General features: G+C 39.6%; 1 long non-coding RNA gene across 1 annotated transcript; it reads right to left on the bottom strand.

Annotated features, from left to right (window-relative positions):
• Window positions 1-18,546: 18,546 nt before the first annotated feature.
• On the bottom strand, window positions 18,547-19,346 carry LOC117973306 (uncharacterized). Its single transcript, XR_004663910.2, has 2 exons — window positions 19,220-19,346; window positions 18,547-19,132 (listed from the first exon to the last, which is right to left on the bottom strand). It is a non-coding gene; the product is annotated as an uncharacterized LOC117973306 (long non-coding RNA).
• Between the last annotated feature and the right edge of the window lie 405 nt (window positions 19,347-19,751).

The raw sequence follows: 19,751 nt of genomic DNA, 5'->3' as shown, positions 1-19,751 counted from the left end.
TGAAGTATGGAAGAAAAAGAAAGAATGAATGAACTGGGAAAGAAGGATCAAAGAAAGAAAGAGAAGGGGAGAAAGAGAGGGGAGAAAGATAAAAAGGAGAGAAAGAATGAAGGAAGAAAGAAAACAGCTTGAAAGAAAATGAGAGAAAGAAGGGGAAAGGATAGAATAAAAAGGAAGGAATTTAAGAGCAAAAGAAAAATAATTGAAGGGAAAAATATTAAAGAATGAATGAAAGAAAATGAAGGAAGAAAAATAAAGAATGAAGTATAAAAAGAAAGAAAAACATGGAAAGAGAACAAAAGAAAACTGAAAAAAAGAAGAAAAAAAACATTCAAAGGAAAGGAGAGACAGAAAGTTTCCATTGTAAAGAATGTCTGGCTGCAAATTAATGAAATTGTATAGGTCAAATAATTAGATCAATTAAGCAATTAAGACATAAAGTTGGAACAAAAACCAGAAGCCCACGAGGCCTGGAATTGATCACCCCTGCTTTAAAAGTTGCTCTTTGGGAAAAGAAGTGAAGTTTTCATTGCGTGGTTTTGATAAAGGATTCTAAACACATAGCTCTGAATCATGGGATAGCAGCAGCATTGCAAAACAATGGATTTTGAAATTACAAAATGAAGCATGTGTATTGTTACTATTTATTATTTAAGCATTTGAGCCCGAAGGAGCGGGCTTAATCGCGTGGTAATGCCCGCCTTGTGCAGTTACACATGCATTAACGTAACGAGAAGGGCATTACCACACCAAACCAATTATTTCAACTCTAGCTAGTACAGTTACGAGGGGGGGGGAGAGAGAGACAAGAGATAGATAGGATAGATGATCTATCAATAGATATCTTGCTAACTAGGCTAGATAGACAAATAGATATCTTGTTATGCTAGACAGTTTGACAGATATAATTATGATTTATGTATTTCTTAGCAGATGACCTTATCCAGGGCGACTTACAATTGTCTCATTATTTTTACATCCAAATTCTGCTGCCCATTTATATTGTTGGTTTGTTTTTTACTGAAGCAATCTAGGAGGTAAAGTACATTCTTGCTCAAGAGTACAGCAGCATGAGTACAGTGTGTTCCTGACCTGGGATTGAACCCACAACCCTCCGGTCAAGAGTCCAGAGCCCCCCCCCCCCCCTCCCCTGTTAGATAGTTAGATAGACTAGATCAGGGGTTTTCAAACTGTTTATGCTATGTACCAAATAATGTAGTCTACCTTGTATCCCTGTAGGAACAATTCAATAATTGATCATTTAATGTTTATCTGGGTTGATTAGTTCTCTTACTAACAATACTTAATTGACGTGTTACAAAGGAATTATACTCAACGGTTCCTTGAAGCTTAGACTTCTGGTCAGCTGTTTTGGAAACTCAATCTGTTAAAGTGTCCAGTACAACAATTCTCCTCTCCGCAACAAAGTCTTCAATCCTACACTGGATCAAACTTGGCAACAAAGCTTTCAATTCTCAATAGAATCAACAAACATTTGCAACAAAGTCTTCAGTCCTTGGTATAGGATCCACAACAGCGCCCGTCCGCTCTGTCCTCTTCACTGAATCTTTTAGCTGCCCAGGTAGCAGGGCACAGTTTCTTTTGGATACTGTTGTTTTAGGTGTACATCAGACCTAGACTGGTTTGTCTGATAAGTCTCTGTAAGTTTTACGGTTATCCTTCAGCTGGGCCTCAGTCTTGTTGCTTCCTCGTCTTGGGCCCATTTTCAGGCAGAGTCCCGTCTTGATTCTGTTTTTAGGCAGAGTCCCGGAGTTGCAGCTTTGCTTAGCAGAATGACAGCACATTGTTCAGCATTCAATGTGGAGTGCAAAATGTTTCGTTTGGCTTGGATATTTCTTTTTCACTCTGCTAGTTAGCCACTTTCATGAGATCGTTTGTGTATCTTGCCTTTTTTTTTTAAAAAAACTCACAGTCTTGATGTTTTAATGTTCTTTTCCACTGGGACATCGCTAGTTTATGTCTTCCTTGCATCAAAACGTTTGTTGTTGCACATGTGAATTATCTGTACATAATTCAACTGTCCGCTCAGCCTAATCCAGTTCAGGCGCTGGTCCTCTAATCAGGAGGTCAAATAGTTCAGTATGTCTGCCCTTTTTCTCAAGACACAGCAGTTTGCCCTGTTTCTCAAGACACACAGTTTCATTAATGAATCCAGTTACATTTCTAATACACGTTCATGTATTATCATATGCAGGGAATATGTCCTACATCCCCATCTGAGATAGGGTCATAATATATGAAAACATAACAATACAATAAGACAATGCAACAAAACGCACAAGCCCTGGAGTGTGTTATCACGGATACAATTATTACAGTATTATAATGATAAAAAATGTATTATATATACTTAAGCTTTGGATAAAATAGTCCGTCAAACAAGTTTCTAGTTGTTGGAAACATTACATTTGAAGTTTTCAACTTAATTTTATTGTAATTAATTAAAATCAATGAAACCTCTGTGCTGATCTTAATGACTCAGAACTGACACATCCTCGTTTAAAAATGGCAGTCATGTATTTTTGTTGATAATAAAAAGATACAGAAAGGGAAGCAAAGAAAGGTTTACTATCCATCCACGCCTTTCTACAGCTGACCTTTGTAATACGAAAATATATTACTGGCATTTTTTTTAATTCTTAGTAACTGTCACAAAGACGGCCAGAGTGGGTGGCGTCAGACCAGAAAAGGAATACACAGAGAGATGTGGTTTGGTATAAGCTGGGCGCGTGATCGCGCTCAGCATTTAATAAACAGAAAATAAAAGGTTTGAAACACAAAAACACGGGACACGGCACTATACGCCAAAATAAAAAGACAAACAAAACGGACTAAACACAAACGGTGCACGGAGACAAACAAACACGGTGAGTACACACACTTATCTTTACGTTTAATGATTTTACGTTCTAGTTTCTCCTCTCTCTCTCACCCGTTCTCCTCTTCCGAACACCCCAACCCTTAGTGCAAGAAACGTGCATCTATATATACTGTTGTGCTGGGATTCAATTACTAATTAATTACTCACTTGAATCCCAGCACGTGAATTGATTACGTGAAACCCCGTGTTCACATATTATATTTTAAATGCACGTGCGTGATGTGCAATCCCGTGCCTAAATACAAATATACAATTTAAACACACGTGAAACACAGACCCGTTTATATCCCGTGTACCAATCTATACACCAACATTAACATACGCACGCATACATACACATAGATCACACAAATGCACACAGGGGCGGGGCACTTTGCCACATATACCCCCCCTTGTGCGCAGCACACATGGCCTCAACGGCCACCTCCCCCCTTAAAAACCCAGCAGTCCAGAACAAAGTCTCGGGCTGGGAAGGGAGGCTTCAGTGGGCCCTTGGCTGGCAATGCTGTCAGCACCCCTGCCGGTAGTGGCACGGCTGACAGCCTGTTGGTCCCATCCTGCAGCGAAAAAGCTGCGGGGGCAGGTGGTCCCCCGACCTCCCCCTTCTTCGTAGCCGGCAGCTCCCTCCTGTGGGGCTCCGGCCACAAGAACTCCTGCAGCGAAACTGCTGCTGGGGAAAGTGGTCTCCAGACCTCCTCCCCCTTCTTCGTGGCCGGCAGCTCCCCTTTCTGGGGCTCCGGCCACCGTACTCCCTGCGGAGGTACGGGCAGCAGAGGCAGCTCCTGCTCCTCTGCTCCGGGCGGTGGCGGAGGCAGAGGCAGCTCCAGCTCCTCTGCTCCTGGCGGCGGTGGAGGCAGAGGCAGCTCCAGCTCCTCTGCTCCTGGGGGCGGTGGAGGCAGAGGCAGCTCCAGCTCCTCTGCTCCTTGCGGTGGTGGTAGCGGAGGCAGAGGCAGCTCCTGCTCCTCTGCTCCTGGAGGTGGTGGAGGCAGAGGCAGCTCCTGCTCCTCTGCTCCTGGAGGTGCTGGCTCCCTCTGCTGTGGCGGCTGGGCATGTGCACGCCGTGCTGCCTTCAGCAGCATAGCGAGAGGCTGCTGGGGGACACCAGCATCCTGCCCTTCTCCCCCCCAAAAATTTTCAGGGGGTTGAGCCTGTAACTCCTCCCCTTCTGGCTCTTGGGACGGCACCAGCAGGTATTCACCCTCTGCTGGTGGAGGTGGGACCAGCAGGCATTCTCCCTCTGCTGGCAGCTTGGGTCCTACGGCTGTGGAAGCCCCGACTTCCCTCTTTTTGGGCTGTGGACGCACCGACTCCTCCCTTTTGGGCTGTGGACGCACCGACTCCTCCCTTTTGGGCTGTGGACGCACCGACTCCTCCCTTTTGGGCTGTGGACGCACCGACTCCTCCCTTTTGGGCTGTGGACGTTCGGGCTCCTCCCACTCAGGCGTAGGACGTTCGGGCTCCTCCCACTCAGGCGTAGGACGTTCGGGCTCCTCCCACTCAGGCGTAGGACGTTCGGGCTCCTCCCACTCAGGCGTAGGACGTTCGGGCTCCTCCCACTCAGGCGTAGGACGTTCGGGCTCCTCCCACTCAGGCGTAGGACGTTCGGGCTCCTCCCGCTTGGGCTGTGGACGCTCAGGCTCCTCCCATTTGGGCTGTGGACGCTCAGGCTCCTCCCATTTGGGCTGTGGACGCTCAGGCTCCTCCCGTTTGGGCTGTGGACGCTCAGGCTCCTCCCGTTTGGGCTGTGGACGCTCAGGCTCCTCCCGCTTGGGCTGTGGACGCTCAGGCTCCTCCCGCTTGGGCTGTGGACGCTCAGGCTCCTCCCGCTTGGGCTGTGGACGCTCAGGCTCCTCCCCATAACTGCGGAAGGGACAGTGGGCGAACAGGTGATCCTGGTCGCAGAGGAGGCACCCCGACGATGGCTTGTTACATCGCCGTGGATGCCTGGCCCTTAGGCGGCACTCCTCCTCCCTGTCCTTCACCTCTTTATCTGTCTCCCGCTTGGGCTGTGGAGGCAAAACCAGCAGGCATTCACCCTCTGCTGGTGGAGATGGGGACAGCAGGTACTCCTCTGCTGGTGGTCCTGCTACCTGGGCTGCTGTTCCGTTTATCATTGCCTCCAGGTAGCTGAGGAGAAACTCCACACCTTCCTCCAAGGTGTTTGGGGTGTGTTCCTGCTGATAAGCCTCCCATCTCTCACTGTCCATCATCCACAGGGCCCGAACGACTATGGGCAGAGCCTGGGCCTCCAGCCCAGCATTCTCCAGGAACCAGTCCCGCCATTTTGTGGCGTCTTCTGCCATTATATATATATATAATTTTTTTTTTTTTTTTTTTTTTAACAAAACCCCTCCTGGTCTGACGCTTGGAGGCGCGGCTATCCCACGATGACACCACGTGTCACAAAGACGGCCAGAGTGGGTGGCGTCAGACCAGAAAAGGAATACACAGAGAGATGTGGTTTGGTATAAGCTGGGCGCGTGATCGCGCTCAGCATTTAATAAACAGAAAATAAAAGGTTTGAAACACAAAAACACGGGACACGGCACTATACGCCAAAATAAAAAGACAAACAAAACGGACTAAACACAAACGGTGCACGGAGACAAACAAACACGGTGAGTACACACACTTATCTTTACGTTTAATGATTTTACGTTCTAGTTTCTCCTCTCTCTCTCACCCGTTCTCCTCTTCCGAACACCCCAACCCTTAGTGCAAGAAACGTGCATCTATATATACTGTTGTGCTGGGATTCAATTACTAATTAATTACTCACTTGAATCCCAGCACGTGAATTGATTACGTGAAACCCCGTGTTCACATATTATATTTTAAATGCACGTGCGTGATGTGCAATCCCGTGCCTAAATACAAATATACAATTTAAACACACGTGAAACACAGACCCGTTTATATCCCGTGTACCAATCTATACACCAACATTAACATACGCACGCATACATACACATAGATCACACAAATGCACACAGGGGCGGGGCACTTTGCCACAGTAACTTACTGATGTAACTAAAAATAATAATACAATGCTTACCTTCAGTGTGATGGATGTATTTTGAAATAAACCAATAGTACTTCAAGATAAACAATAAACTTTAATTGTTAGTTGAAAAAAACAAAACACACCGATTGGCTGACATGACCGGACACAGGAAAAGAGGCGGGACTAGAGTACTGTATAGAAACCTGCTGTTAAAGTCACAAAATCAAATAAAAACTAAAGACTGAGCTTTGAGGGGTTTATATAGATCATTTATCCCAGACTGCAGTAACTGCCCAGCTGTTTACATATGATATAAATGGGTTGTCCGCCATTACAGTTTATATTCTTATTTTAATTACAATCAACAAAACAAAGAACATTTATAAAACGTGTTATTCAAATGCTAAGCAGCTGGATAATACACAAATATGGTAAGTGTGTAAATAATAAAATGACAAAGGAATAAAAACTATATTGAGAGGAATGGTAGTTCCTCGTACAAGTTAGAAAAACTTGTCGGAAACTGCCAAGACTCTCTGTACAGCTCCAAGAGTTTTGCTGTTTTCACCATGTTGCAGGGTCAAAACTAAATCACTTAGAATTACCATCTGTACCAGTACCAAAAGTTTGAAACTTTCTTACATCAAATGTGAAAAAAACGTAAATACTCTCACTGCCTTACCTTGAATCAGGCGCTCACATCACAGAACAAAAGGGGTAATGTATGCAGTGTATAAAGCTGAGATTCAGAATGTTACACAGTCAGAGAAGACCACAAATCTAAACAAACAGAAGAAGACCCGGAGTTACAACCTCACTGGTGCAACGTACAACTGGTTTCTAATTTTGTGAGGAAGGAATGATTAAAATCCAATTCAGTACGCTTCGTAAGGATATACAATTATCATTATGCTTTTTTTATATAGAAAGATGTCTATGGGTAATGTTGGTTAGATGTAAACACACAAGCAGCAGTTTATACAACAGTGCTTTTGGCAAAGCCACAGAACAAGGTATTTCAGAATATTTAGCAAAAGGTTTTTCTAGCAAAATGCTGTATTTTGCATGTGAGAAACATCATTTTTTGGTCTCTTTCTAATATCCCTCATGTTACACCGAATATGCTGTATTCCAAGCACAGAAACATCCGATTTTTGTGTATTTATGCTAATTGTTGTGCTTACACCATGTTAATACATGTATTGGTCTGGTAATAAAATGTAATGTAATTGCATGTAAAAAAGAACTCGTGATAATCATATGTTGTTACACTGTAACAAAGGATCACTAATCCACACTACATGTAACTAAGCCAAACTACATGTAGTTAACTGTAAGTAAGCTTAATTGTATTTGATCTGTAACTACACATAATTTACTTACTAAATACACTCTTGTTACAGTGTAATTACAGTGTAGTTACACTGTAGTTATTGTACCTGTATTATAAAGTGTTGCCAAATAAAGGAATAATTTGTTAGGTAGGAATAAATAAATGATTTAAATAAATGCATAGAGGAATAAATATATTTAGATATAAATATTTTTTAATAAATAAATGTAAAAATTAATACATGTTTATATTATAAATGTATAAATAAATGAATAAATAGCAAGCTAGAAAAATATGTCACGTTAATTGATTTGGCTGATGCTTTTATCCAGAGCAATTGACATTTGTACACCTATATAAAAAGCACAAGTTTCATGTAAAAAAAAATAAAAAAACATTCTTCACTTGCAGCATCTGTGGAGTAGTTGTTAGATCATTGTGCTCCTCACTGGAGGGTCACGAGTTCGATCTCAGGTTGGGGACACACTGCTGCTTTACTTAGATTGGTCCAATAAAAAACAACTGTATAAATGAGTAATTGTATGTAAAAAAAAATAATGTCACACTTGTAAGTTGGCCAGGATAATGGTATCTGCTAAGAAATAAAATAATAATTTTCAGGCCTGGTTGGTACTTGGATGGGAGACTGCCTGACAATACCAGGTACTTTAAACTTTTCTTTGAAGTTTTATTGTTTACAATAACAAATAGTAGATTAAACAGCAAAAATGTGCTGATTTACTTTTAATGTATTGATGCCAGCAGCTTCGCTTGCCTTAAAAAAATCCCGGTTGCTGCGCTCGTCTTAAATAATTCCCACCTCACTTTGCTCACCTTAAAAAAAAAACTACTGTTCTCTCCTGGCAGAATTGTTCATCTCTGATTCCATTACAGCACACCATGCTGGTGCGGCGTGCTGCTCTTTCACTTTTCTATAAGGCACCTGAGACGCACTGTTATGACTGATTTTATTTATCGTTATTGAAATAATTGCATACGAGAAGTTAGAAATATATTTATTTAACGCCTCCACCCGCTGTTTTAACTGCATTTGGATCATTCCAGACACCACCTGGTACGTGAGCGCAACAAACTCAGCAATGCATTATCCTCTGTTGATTAAAAAATAAATGAAACTGACATGTGTGTGACATAAGGTAGGCTATGTTAGGTTGAAGATAGATTTCTAATATTGTGAAGGTGGCTCTTTTGATATATTAATAAGTAATAGTAATATTTTGAATATTAATTTTTAAATATTTAGCCGTGCTGTTTTGAGAATAGGCCTGTATAGTGTATATCTTAGTGGTAATATATTTATTTTAATTAGTCATGGCCCCAAAGGAATCAGTATACTCTCTATTCTTGATAGCACTGTGACCTACAATGCATGGATTGTTTTGTTGGATTTCCTATGAAAACAAAAGTTGTTTATCACACTAGGCTATGTTTTGGGAAAGTGTATATTGAAACTTTGGAGATTCTGCGAAGACTTCAGGGATTTTCTGGAATTTGGAATCCAGAATCTGGAAAACATCAAAGTCACAGCATGCATAATATTTGGGCCTGGACATTTCAATTTGATGACAATAAGGAGAGTGTGACATTAACAGACGTGACATTAAATTTGACTGTTATGGCTACATCTGTCTTTTCATACATTTACACTGTAAAACCACAGAATATTAATATTAATATTTAAATGGCATGTGTGTAAAAAAAAATAGAAGTGTTCTATTCCTAAACAGCAGTGTTTATACGTCATTAGGTGTAACACTGGTGTTTAGTCATTTGGAACTCTAAAGAATTGTTAAACATTATGTGTTTAATCTGTGCCATTTTTGCTCTACTTTAACGTTTAGATTTTAAACACCAACCCTGTTATAAACGCATATGAATGTTTAAAAATTGTTACAAATCATAAACACGTCCAAGAGTTTATAAAATAAACACCAAAACGGTGTTTAATTCCTTAACACATTTAAAATCACAAACCCAGTGACGTGTTTGAAAAGTGTGACAAGTGTTGTACAGTGTAGCTTTTATACTTTTCGTTCCATTATTTCACAAAAACATCATTTTACCCAAATGTATGAAGGTCACACACCTGGTTTGCTCATTACACACTCTTATCTTAGCCACTGTACTATATGTGCTGAAACAATTTTTCTGTTTTCTTGGATCAGTTGAAGTAGTTTTTTTCTATATAAATATCAGTTTCCCCTACAAAATGTCTGCAAAACCATTACTTTGGTTTAAATTGACACATTACTTTATATGCATACTTGGGGCCAGCAGTGTGAAGTAGTGATTAGGGCTCTGGACTCTTGACCGGAGGGTCGTAGGTTTTAATCCCAAATTAGGTAAAAACAAATGGATAAATGGGTAATTGTATGTAAACATAACATGATATGATTGTGACAATTGTAAGTTGCCCTGGATAAGGGCGTCTGCTAAAAAAAAAAATTCTATTCATTTAAATGCAATCTGCTGAACTATTTGCATTTCATTTGTATTTATTTGTATTTGTATTATTTGTATATTCTGAAATACAAGAATTTGCATTTGAAGATTAAAATCCCTATTGCCCCATTGATTAGACCAGTGGCAATGTCAATGTTCTTGCGAATTTGCTTAATACAAATGCAAATGTGATACATTTACTACCAAACTAAATACAAATGCAAATATGTGACAAATGATAAATGAACTTCAAATACTTTTCCATACAACAAATGTTAATTTATTAACATGAATTTGGCAGAGGCCTTTATCCAAGGTGACATACAAGGAAAGCACGTAGTTCATAATAATTAACAGGTATGTACCAATATAGGAAGCAAGTTACATAAAACAGTGTTTCCCAGTCTTGGTCCTGAGGACCCAGTGTTTGCTGATTTGTGTTCCAACTGAGATTTAAATTACTGAATTGAACCTTCAATTGAATGTATTATTTGTCTAATCAGAGCATTTGAATTATTTGTAGCTCTTAAATGGCAGGCTGCACAGGCCTCAATTAGCACTAATCTAGGACTACCTAATGTTAACTCAGGTAAGGTAGTACAAGATTTGTGCTGATCAGGGTTTGTGAAAGCAGCCAAAAGAGTTGGATATTTCAAGTTATTTCTAACATTGCATTAAGTCACTAATTGTTAGTATAAATATATATATATATATATATATATATATATATATATATATATATATATATATATATATATACAGCAACACTCTTGGAGCTGTATAGAGACTCTCGGTAGTTTCAAACAAGTTTTCTAACTTGTACGAGGAACTAAAGTTCCTCTCAATTTCAAATGAAGGATCACAAGGCAACAATAGCAGTAGTTTCACTGTCGTGCCTGTAAGGGTCAGGATTGTCTTCAAAGTGGAGTGTCAGAGATGTTATTGCATGCTGATTTGGTTGAATGAAGAGTGAAGAAAAAATAACTTGACAAAATAACACCACAAAAACAATCCCTCCACTACAACAGAAAAAAACAACTGAAATAAGACTGAAGTGTTTGTTCTCTTTATTTACTGGTACAGCACATTCTATTTGTGTGTATCCATTGTGATGTGGTAAGCCATGATATATGGTTTCTTGCTCTTGTTATTCTTAGAACTAAGATCACAAGTCAGGGAATGATTGAGGTGGAGCGTTTGCAGAGTGTTCAGCTCAGGGGTGTGTTCAGTGGAGTCTTCACATCTGGTGCCTTCACAGCACTTTGATATGTTAATGAAGTCCTGTATCAAACACGTGTTTATTGTATTATATTGTTCATTGTGGTTCACCATAACCTGCTCTCTTATTCCAACTCTATGAACAGGGAACACATTTCCAAAGAGTGCAGAGAAGAAAGTGAATCAAAATGCAAACGGTTTGCCTGTACTGAAACCTCTTCCTTTATAATGGACTCATGCCAATGATAGTGTGTGGAAGCAGTTTCTTTCATCTTTTACCAGGTAATGGGCCTGTGCCAGTTAGTGCTGAGAGAGTTTTTGTACAGCATCCCAATGAGTTTTCACGCTGTGCTATCCACAGAGCACAGTGATAAATTGCTGTGTCGCTCAGTGCAATTTTGGAAATGGTGATTGTAGTAGAAGATCTGTCTGCTGTAGAAGTGAACCGGGTTTTAGCAAAGTCTGCAGTGTCACTATCACTACTCCATGAACCAGTTCCTTTATACGGTATATATTCCAGGGCTTGGTTTGAGTTCTGCCGATACCAGTAGAGATAACCATCATTGCTAATTGCAGTATAAGAACAGCTGAGCGTTACTGACTCTCCTTCTGTTCTGGACTCTGCTGTCTGTCGAGGACTGATGGAATCCCCGCTTGTCATGACTGAACATTGAGGAGAAAAATAACATTTAATAGTCAGAAACAATAATAATAATAATAATAATAATAATAATAATAATAATAATAATAATAATGTTTCTTGTTGTGTTGTAATTACCTGGCAGGATAATAAACATACACATGATTAATGGATCCATTTTATCTCAGTGCTGATTTCTTTACGAACAGAATAGAAAGGTTCTGTCTCTGTGTTGATTCTGGTGCTTTTCTCTTCACAATGCTGCTCTGAACTATTCTATTGTCTGTAACCAATCAGCAAACAGAAACAGAATCATGTGATGTAAATGTGATGTAATCATGTAACTCTGCGGTTCATAGTTGTGGTTACCATTTTGTTTTATCAACACCTTCAGTAGCAGTTAACTGGATGCAAGTCAAAGAGTTTTCAATTCTTCATTGACTAACTGCAGTCACCCTACCCACTTTCCAATGAACCTTCCCAGAACTCAGGAAATCCAGCACTAACCAAATTATAATGTGCACTGTGGTTCCCCTTCTATAAAGAAGAGCTGTCATTGGAAATGCCATCAGCATTGTAATCACCAGCCTCTGTACACTCCAGGGTTTTTGTATGGGTAGGGCTCTGCTTTGTATCACTGTGCTGGTTCTATTGCACAGTAGTAGATGGCAGAATCAGACAGCCAGTTTTAGATTAGATATCTACTGCTGGTTTATATTTCCCAGAATCATCTCCATAGGTTGAACCATCTCTTGTTGCTTTATTTATACATTTTAACCCCTGGTAGAGATCTTATTTATACCAGTGCATTGCATACAAGCTGCTTGCTGTATATCGACAGTTTATCCAAAATAATTCTCCTTCTGAAACTCGCAGTAAATCAGGTCTTTGAGTCACCTGGTTTTTACTGTGCACACCTGAAACAAAAGAGAAGCTTGTGAATTAAATACATTATGTACCTGACATAATTAGGTAAACAGCTAAGTATTTAAACATTGTAACACATGAAAAACAATATATAATTAGATAGTTTGTGAAGTCTTGTGCTTTCTGAATGTTTGACATGAATGCTCTTGTTTGTATTCCACAGTATACTTCCTGTGGTAACTCTCACACCAATCATCACAGTTCTTTCACCCTCACATTACCACAAGGTCATGTGATCAGAGACAAACACACAGCAGCACAGAACTCATTTTTAAACTCAGAGAGAGCGAGAGACAGAGAGGGATGGGTTTAAAAAGGGGTTAAAAAATAATTTATTTAACACTTTATATAAATGTTTATCAAAAGTTGTTTGTTTTTTTATGCATTAAATACATGTAAACATCTAGCACATTGTTGTTGCTTTGTAAATTAATTCTATGAAAGTTCATTTTTTTATTAATATCAAACATCATACAAATGTAAATGTTGTAATATGTATCAGTATTACACTACCAGACCATACAAGGGTGCAGGGGAGTAATTAAGGAGAGTAGCTTCTGAGTAGCTTCTACACAGAACACAGGCTGCACTGCCATCTTCACCAGTGAGACTCACTCGGCAGGCAGCAGGAGGTTTTTGTATGAAGTGATATAGAGACTCTCACAGTGTGGGACTCAGAGCACAGAAGTACGTGGCAGAGTCAGACAGCACAGCCGCAGTGATATTAAGATGAAAGGTCTTCTCTGTGTTGTTATGAGATGCAGAGAAACGATTTTGAAACCTTGGTGGAATGTCCTCCTGCTTAGAATAGTGACTGAGTATGACCTGTGGGGCTTGATTGGGGTCCTGAATGTACCAGAAGAGATATGAAGCAGTGCCGTCATAATTACAGTGTATAGTGGTGTTCTCTGTTTCTTTAACAAGGGTTGATTTTGAAGGTTGAGTCACTGTATCTCCCTGGATCATTTCTAAAAGAGGAGACAGAAGACAATCACTGTGAAATTAGAATGAAATAGACTGCAGATACAAGTTGCCTTACAGTAAATAGACAGATAAATAATCATTACAACCACAAAGGAAATACATAGTTATGCTGTCTATATGTTGACAAACTGTAAAATGCTGGAACAGACTACTGATAAAGTAACATGAAAGACATTGCCAAATTCTAGTCAAAAAGTTGTGTCTAATTGTGTAGCAGTTTATTTACCTATGATTAAACAGAGAAGTATCAAAGTAAAAACAGCGCATTCCTGTTCCATTGTCAAAACTTTCAAACGCCAAACCCTCCCTCCAGCGTCTGCTTCAATCTGCAGCTGAAACTGTGAAGAATGCGTTTCTATAGCAGTGATGTCATGAAACCAGTGCCCCGCCCCCTACACAGTGCACGCCTTTATTGCGTCATCACTCGGTTTCACTCATGGTTTAGTCTATTACATCTCAGAAGTGCAACCAAGATTCATTCTGATCTGCTAAATAGGTCTATAAAATAAATGAGCTTTCGAGACCACAGTGGAGACTCAAGGTAAAGAAAGATCCTCATTCAGGTTATAGACAATGTTGACCAGGGGACTTCTTTGACCTGAAAAAAGAAACAAGTACCAGTGGTCACAAATGGAGATTAGATAAAGAGGCATTCAGAACAGAAAATAGGAGGCACTTTTTTACACAGAGAATTGTGAGGGTCTGGAACCAACTCCCCAGTAATGTTGTTGAAGCTGACACCCTGGGATCCTTCAAGAAGCTGCTTGATGAGATTTTGGGATCAATAAGCTACTAACAACCAAACGAGCAAGATGGGCTGAATGGCCTCCTCTCGTTTGTAAACTTTCTTATGTTCTTATGTTCTTATGTTAGTTCAGACTCAGACAGTTAAAAAGAACACAACTCACACACAAAGGAATCTTGTATCACAGAGGTGTTGTCATAGCACATTTACATTGAAGCGTGTAACAGGTTTTTATGTAAGAGTAATCTATAGATTGCAAAAGTAAATGTATAGATTAGCAAAAAATAAACTAAAATAAATACATTTAAAAAATTTTAAAAAGTGTTTTTTTTTTTCTTATTCTGTGAGATATGGTTGATGTCGGGCTCACCTAATTGTCTGCCTCTAGTTCCATGCTACCGGTTTATATAAATAGCAAAGCTACCGTACTTGTTAATAGTGTGAGTTTAAGCCGGATATAGAGACAAGCTGAGATGCTGTTGTATGGAGCTCAACCAGTGCAGGTTTGTTAAATGAACTCTTATCTCGTACATTGTATGAAGGCGCCCATGAGTATGTGTAGCAGTAGATTCTTCTCCATTGTGCTGCAGGTGTCTGTGCCTGTGGATATTGAGGCTATGTACAGTAACATACATGTTGATGTGCAGGGGGATAGTTACCAGCAGGTACAGATTCATGTGTGCTGCACTACCATCTTCACCAGCGAGACTCACTCTGCAGGAAGCACGAGGTTTTTGTATGAAGTGATATAGAGACTGTCACAGTGTGTGACTCAGAGCACAGAAGTATGTGGCAGAGTCAGACAGCACAGCCGCAGTGATATTAAGATGAAAGGTCTTCTTTGTCTTGTCATGAGATGCAGAGAAACGATTTTGAAACCTTGTTGGAATGTCCTTCTCCTCAGAATATTCACTGAGTATTAGCTGCGGGGCTTGATTGGGATCCTGAATGTACCAGAAGAGACCGTTATCAATGCCTGCTGTTTCATATGTGCACTGAATAATGATGCTCTCACTCTGTTTAAGAACAATTGGATGTGAAGTTTGAGTCACTGAGTCTGCTTGGGTCATTTCTAAAAGAAAAGACAAAAATAGAATGATTAAGATTATACGAAAGAATACTTATAAACAGTTATAAAACATGCCATGATAGCATACTTATAGATAATGTGAACTCCCTTCTATATGTGTGTCATTGATTTGAATTCACTTTGTTTTTTCCAATAATCATTTCATACCAACTGCTCTGTTTACTGTATAATATAAATCACCATTTCTGTTTGCAATTTATTACTAAACTGTACGACTTTAAAATCCATCTCATTTTTATATTGCACGATATCGTATAATAGACTGACACACATGTTTGACAAACTGCATAACCATTGCATGTATACATGGACCTACTTATGCTTAAACAGAACAGTAGCACAGTAACCCAAGTACGTTCTTGTTCCATTCTCAACACAACAAACCTCCCTCTGCTGTCAGGTGCAATCTGAAGCTGGACCTGTGAACCATGTGTTTCTATAGAGGCGGTGTCATGTAAACCAGTGCCCCTCCCCATACACCGTGTAGTTGTTGTCGTCCATTGCCACCTGGTGGTTGTTATGTTCATCTGCATTCATAATTTTCGTTTCAAAAACCAAGATTCAGAAAGTCGTTTTCTCGGCAAACAGTTATCTCTAGGAAGGGTTTAGGTGAGTTCAAAACTTCCGTGAAAATATCACATGGAAAAGATCCTTTCAAATGTAGTAAAACATAGTGATGAATCACTTCTAACTACTAAGGCAGAGTTAATGATGTGTAAACCAGAAAATAAAAAAACGCATTTTTTTAGCAATTCTTTGGAGTTTTGAAACCTTTCGGTATTTCTCGAAAGACTCGATAGTACAGTCAAACATGTAAAAGAAGAGTTTGCTGTATCATAAACTTTCAGAAAACAGCTGTAAGCTCTCCATTAATAAGGAATGTTGGGTCGAAGACTGAGTTATTATGTCTGCTCGCGACATTTTTAATGAAAACAATAGCAGAGTCAGAGGAACACAATCTCGTGGCTGCTATTGGAGACTCTTGTAATAATGATTCCTAAAACAACATTTTCTTAGTCAATTTTAAAGTCAAAACGTATTGTATTGTAACGTTACCAGTGTAGGGGGCTGAGGGTTCAGCAGGACAGGGATTATTTATTTATTTATTCATTCATTTATTTTAAAAAGAGAAGAAAGAAGGAAACCAACTGCAATGTTGATAAAAGCACGGTGGTGGATTTTATGAAAATATTCCATAAACTTAAACTGAAATTTCAAATATTTTTTTTCTGAGCCTAATATAAAGTTTGCCAATAGAATCTGCTGTTGAATAAAATACATGCAAACGCAGACAGCACGTTTAAAGTGAACACAAGGCAAAACTCTTTGAATCGGGATATACAGTCACCTCCAAAATGATTTGCACCCTTGATAAAGATGAGCAAAAAACGCTTTATAAAATAAACAACACAGGTAATGAGCTATATTTTCTGCTCAAATATATGGGAAAACGATATTCTCAGAGAAAATATATTTTTTATTAACAAGTAATAACATTTTTTTCTCAAAAAGGTAGGTTTCAGAATTATTGGCACCCCTAAAGATTCTTATAAATAAAATCAAACAAAATTAAATCTGCATTAACATTCTACTTCTTTATGTTCATCTCAGTCTTAAGAAACTGTATTGTGGCCTTCCATGGCTTCCTGTTTCACTGTGGTATAAAAATGAGGTAACATGCATATGAAATCCATGTCATCCATCACCATGGGGAAAGGCAAAGAACTCACAAATGAAAAGAGACAAATGGTTGTTGACCTTCATAAATCAGGCAATGGGTACAAAACAATAGCTAAAAAAAAACTAAATATACCACTTACCACGAAAATAGAGCTCTTTAGCCACGCACACCAGCGATGGGTTTGGCGTCGAAAGAAGGATGTGTGTGTAGAAAAGAACCTGATACCTACTGTAAAATATGGTGGTGGATCTTTGATGTTATGGGGCTGTTTTGCTTCCACTGGTCCTGGGACTCTTGTTAAGGTCAACGGCATCATGAACTCTACCCAGTACCAGGACATTTTAGCCAAAAACCTGGTTGCCTCTGCTAGGAGGCTGAAACTTGGTCGCAAGTTGATATTCCAGCAAGACAATGACCCCAAGCACACATCAAAATTCACAAATAAATGGTTAATTGATCACAAAATCAACATTTTGCAATGGCCATCTCAGTCTCCGGACTTGAACCTCATTGGAAACCTGTGGTTTCAATTGAAGAGGGCAGTCCATAAGCGCAGACCAAAGGAAAGATTCTATATGGAGGAATGGTCTAAGATCCCTCCCAATGTGTTCTCCAATCTCATTAAACATTATCATTGCAAGGGGAGGGTGCACAAAGTACTGAAAACAAGGGTGCTAATAATTGTGACAGTTCATTTTTTAGGTAATCATTTTATAATTTGAGAAATTTGTAATTTTGGTTGATTCCATTGAATCATTAATTAAGTCAAATATATTCCACATGCTGGAAAATTACAATATAGTTCAGTACTGGTATATTTATTTTATACAGTCTTTTTTGCTCCTCTTTATCAAGGGTGCCAAGAATTTTGGAGGTGACTGTATGTACCTGTGATTAAACCTTAATCGATTCCCTTTATATTGATATCAAGCACGTCCTTGTCTGACTTCATATTGAAGCGCAGGTGTGTACGCATTGTTTGGTTGTTTACTAGATGTTGTACATGTTGAGTTTCCTGTGCAATGTAATATTTATTATTGTAGTTTAGATGTGAGTTTGTGAAAAGCCTTTTACTGTTGACAGAACAGAAAACAAATAATATAATTTTTGACTCGCCTTTCTTCCTGCCCCATCCATGGCTATTTTGCCGCTAAGGGTTAAAGGGAATCGACACCTTGTTTGTGTGTGTACGTGTGTGTGTGTGTATGTATGTGTGTGTGTGTGTGTGTGTGTGTGTGTGTGTGTACGTGTGTGTGTGTGTGTGTGTGTGTATGTGTGTGTGTGTGTGTGTGTACGTGTGTGTGTGTGTGTACGTGTGTGTGTGTGTGTGTGTGTGTGTGTGTGCGTGCGTGCGTGCGCGTGCGTGCGTGCGTGCGTGTGTGTGTGTGTGTGTGTGTGCGTGGGTGTGTGAGTGTCTGTATCATATGACACAACCAACAGCATATTGTGATGTGTCTTGTAACTTCTAAACTACAACAACAACACTAGCAACAAGCTAAAAAAATAAATACAATTAATCAATACAAAGAAAATAAATAGTAATAAAAAATACATTTAACTTAAGATATAAGACATTAGTTTTATTTAATTGAAGTTTTTTTTCATCAAATATTCCCTGTAATTTGACTGCTGTTTTAAACCCCTACTCTCTTAAGTACCTAATAATAACATACTGTACATACACATTGTAACTGAGATGTTTAAACCGCAACAGCACAAATAAAACAGACACGTGATGTTGTTTGTGTTTTTCTAGAGAAGGTGTTAATGAGTGCGCACTGAATGCGCTGTGTTATTGTAGAAGGCAGTAATGTAAAGACAGCACCGTGGTACTCAGCGCACACAGGTACACTGCAGAATCACACAGCTGCGTGTTCACGATTGTTAAACTAGTCATCTTCTGCGATGTGTCCAACTGACTGGAAAACCCGGCCTCAGTTTCATCTGATCGGAATTCATCAGTGGAACCTTTCATGCGATGAAGCAGATATCGAGGGGGGCTGCCTGGAGTCTGCTTGTACCAGAACAGATTCTCATTGTCAGCGCTACTGCTCAGGGAGTAAGTGCACAATATCCTCGTCTCGCTGCTAACTTTCGAGGTAATCGTGTCATTGAGTTGATTAATTTCATCCCCACGACTGGAATCTGTAAAATAAATAATAGAGTTATGCACGATGTGGTAACTGCTGCTGAATCCACGAAATTGTTATTACAATAAAAATACATCTTTACCAAAGATTAAATAGAAGACTGCAGTGAGAAGACCTGCATACAACATGGTGATCGCTGTTCATTCAGTTTGAATGAGTTCTCTGTCTCTATTCTGTTGGTTTTTGCTCAGTACGGAATGCCAGTCTGCAGCCGCACCACCGAGCTGATCAGTGGGCGTTTCTTCCGTGTGTCGGGATGTTTCTCTGATGTCCAATCAGAACCCATGAACCCGCGCCGCGCTCTGTCTTCTTCATTACACAGTGAAGCACCAGAACGGGGTTCTTTCCTGTCATGAGTTGTGTTCCAATACTGTTTAAGACAGACACACAGATCCAAGCAGGGAGTGCATTTGGATTACACAGTAACACAGTGGTTTCTGTCGAGCGCTAGGAACGGTCTAAAAATAAACTAAATTCGGGAAACAAAGGGCCATATTTTCAAGTCATTTTAAGCACTCTCTTTTTACATTGACATGGCCCAATGTCTCTTAATGTATTTGATCATTTGTAGACAAACGCTTGTCCTACACCGCCTCCTGGTGGGATTCCCTTGA

This window comes from Acipenser ruthenus, chromosome 11 (genome assembly GCF_902713425.1).
Source record: "Acipenser ruthenus chromosome 11, fAciRut3.2 maternal haplotype, whole genome shotgun sequence".
Lineage (NCBI taxonomy): Eukaryota > Metazoa > Chordata > Actinopteri > Acipenseriformes > Acipenseridae > Acipenser > Acipenser ruthenus.
This window is presented reverse-complemented; position numbering and strand designations above follow the sequence as displayed.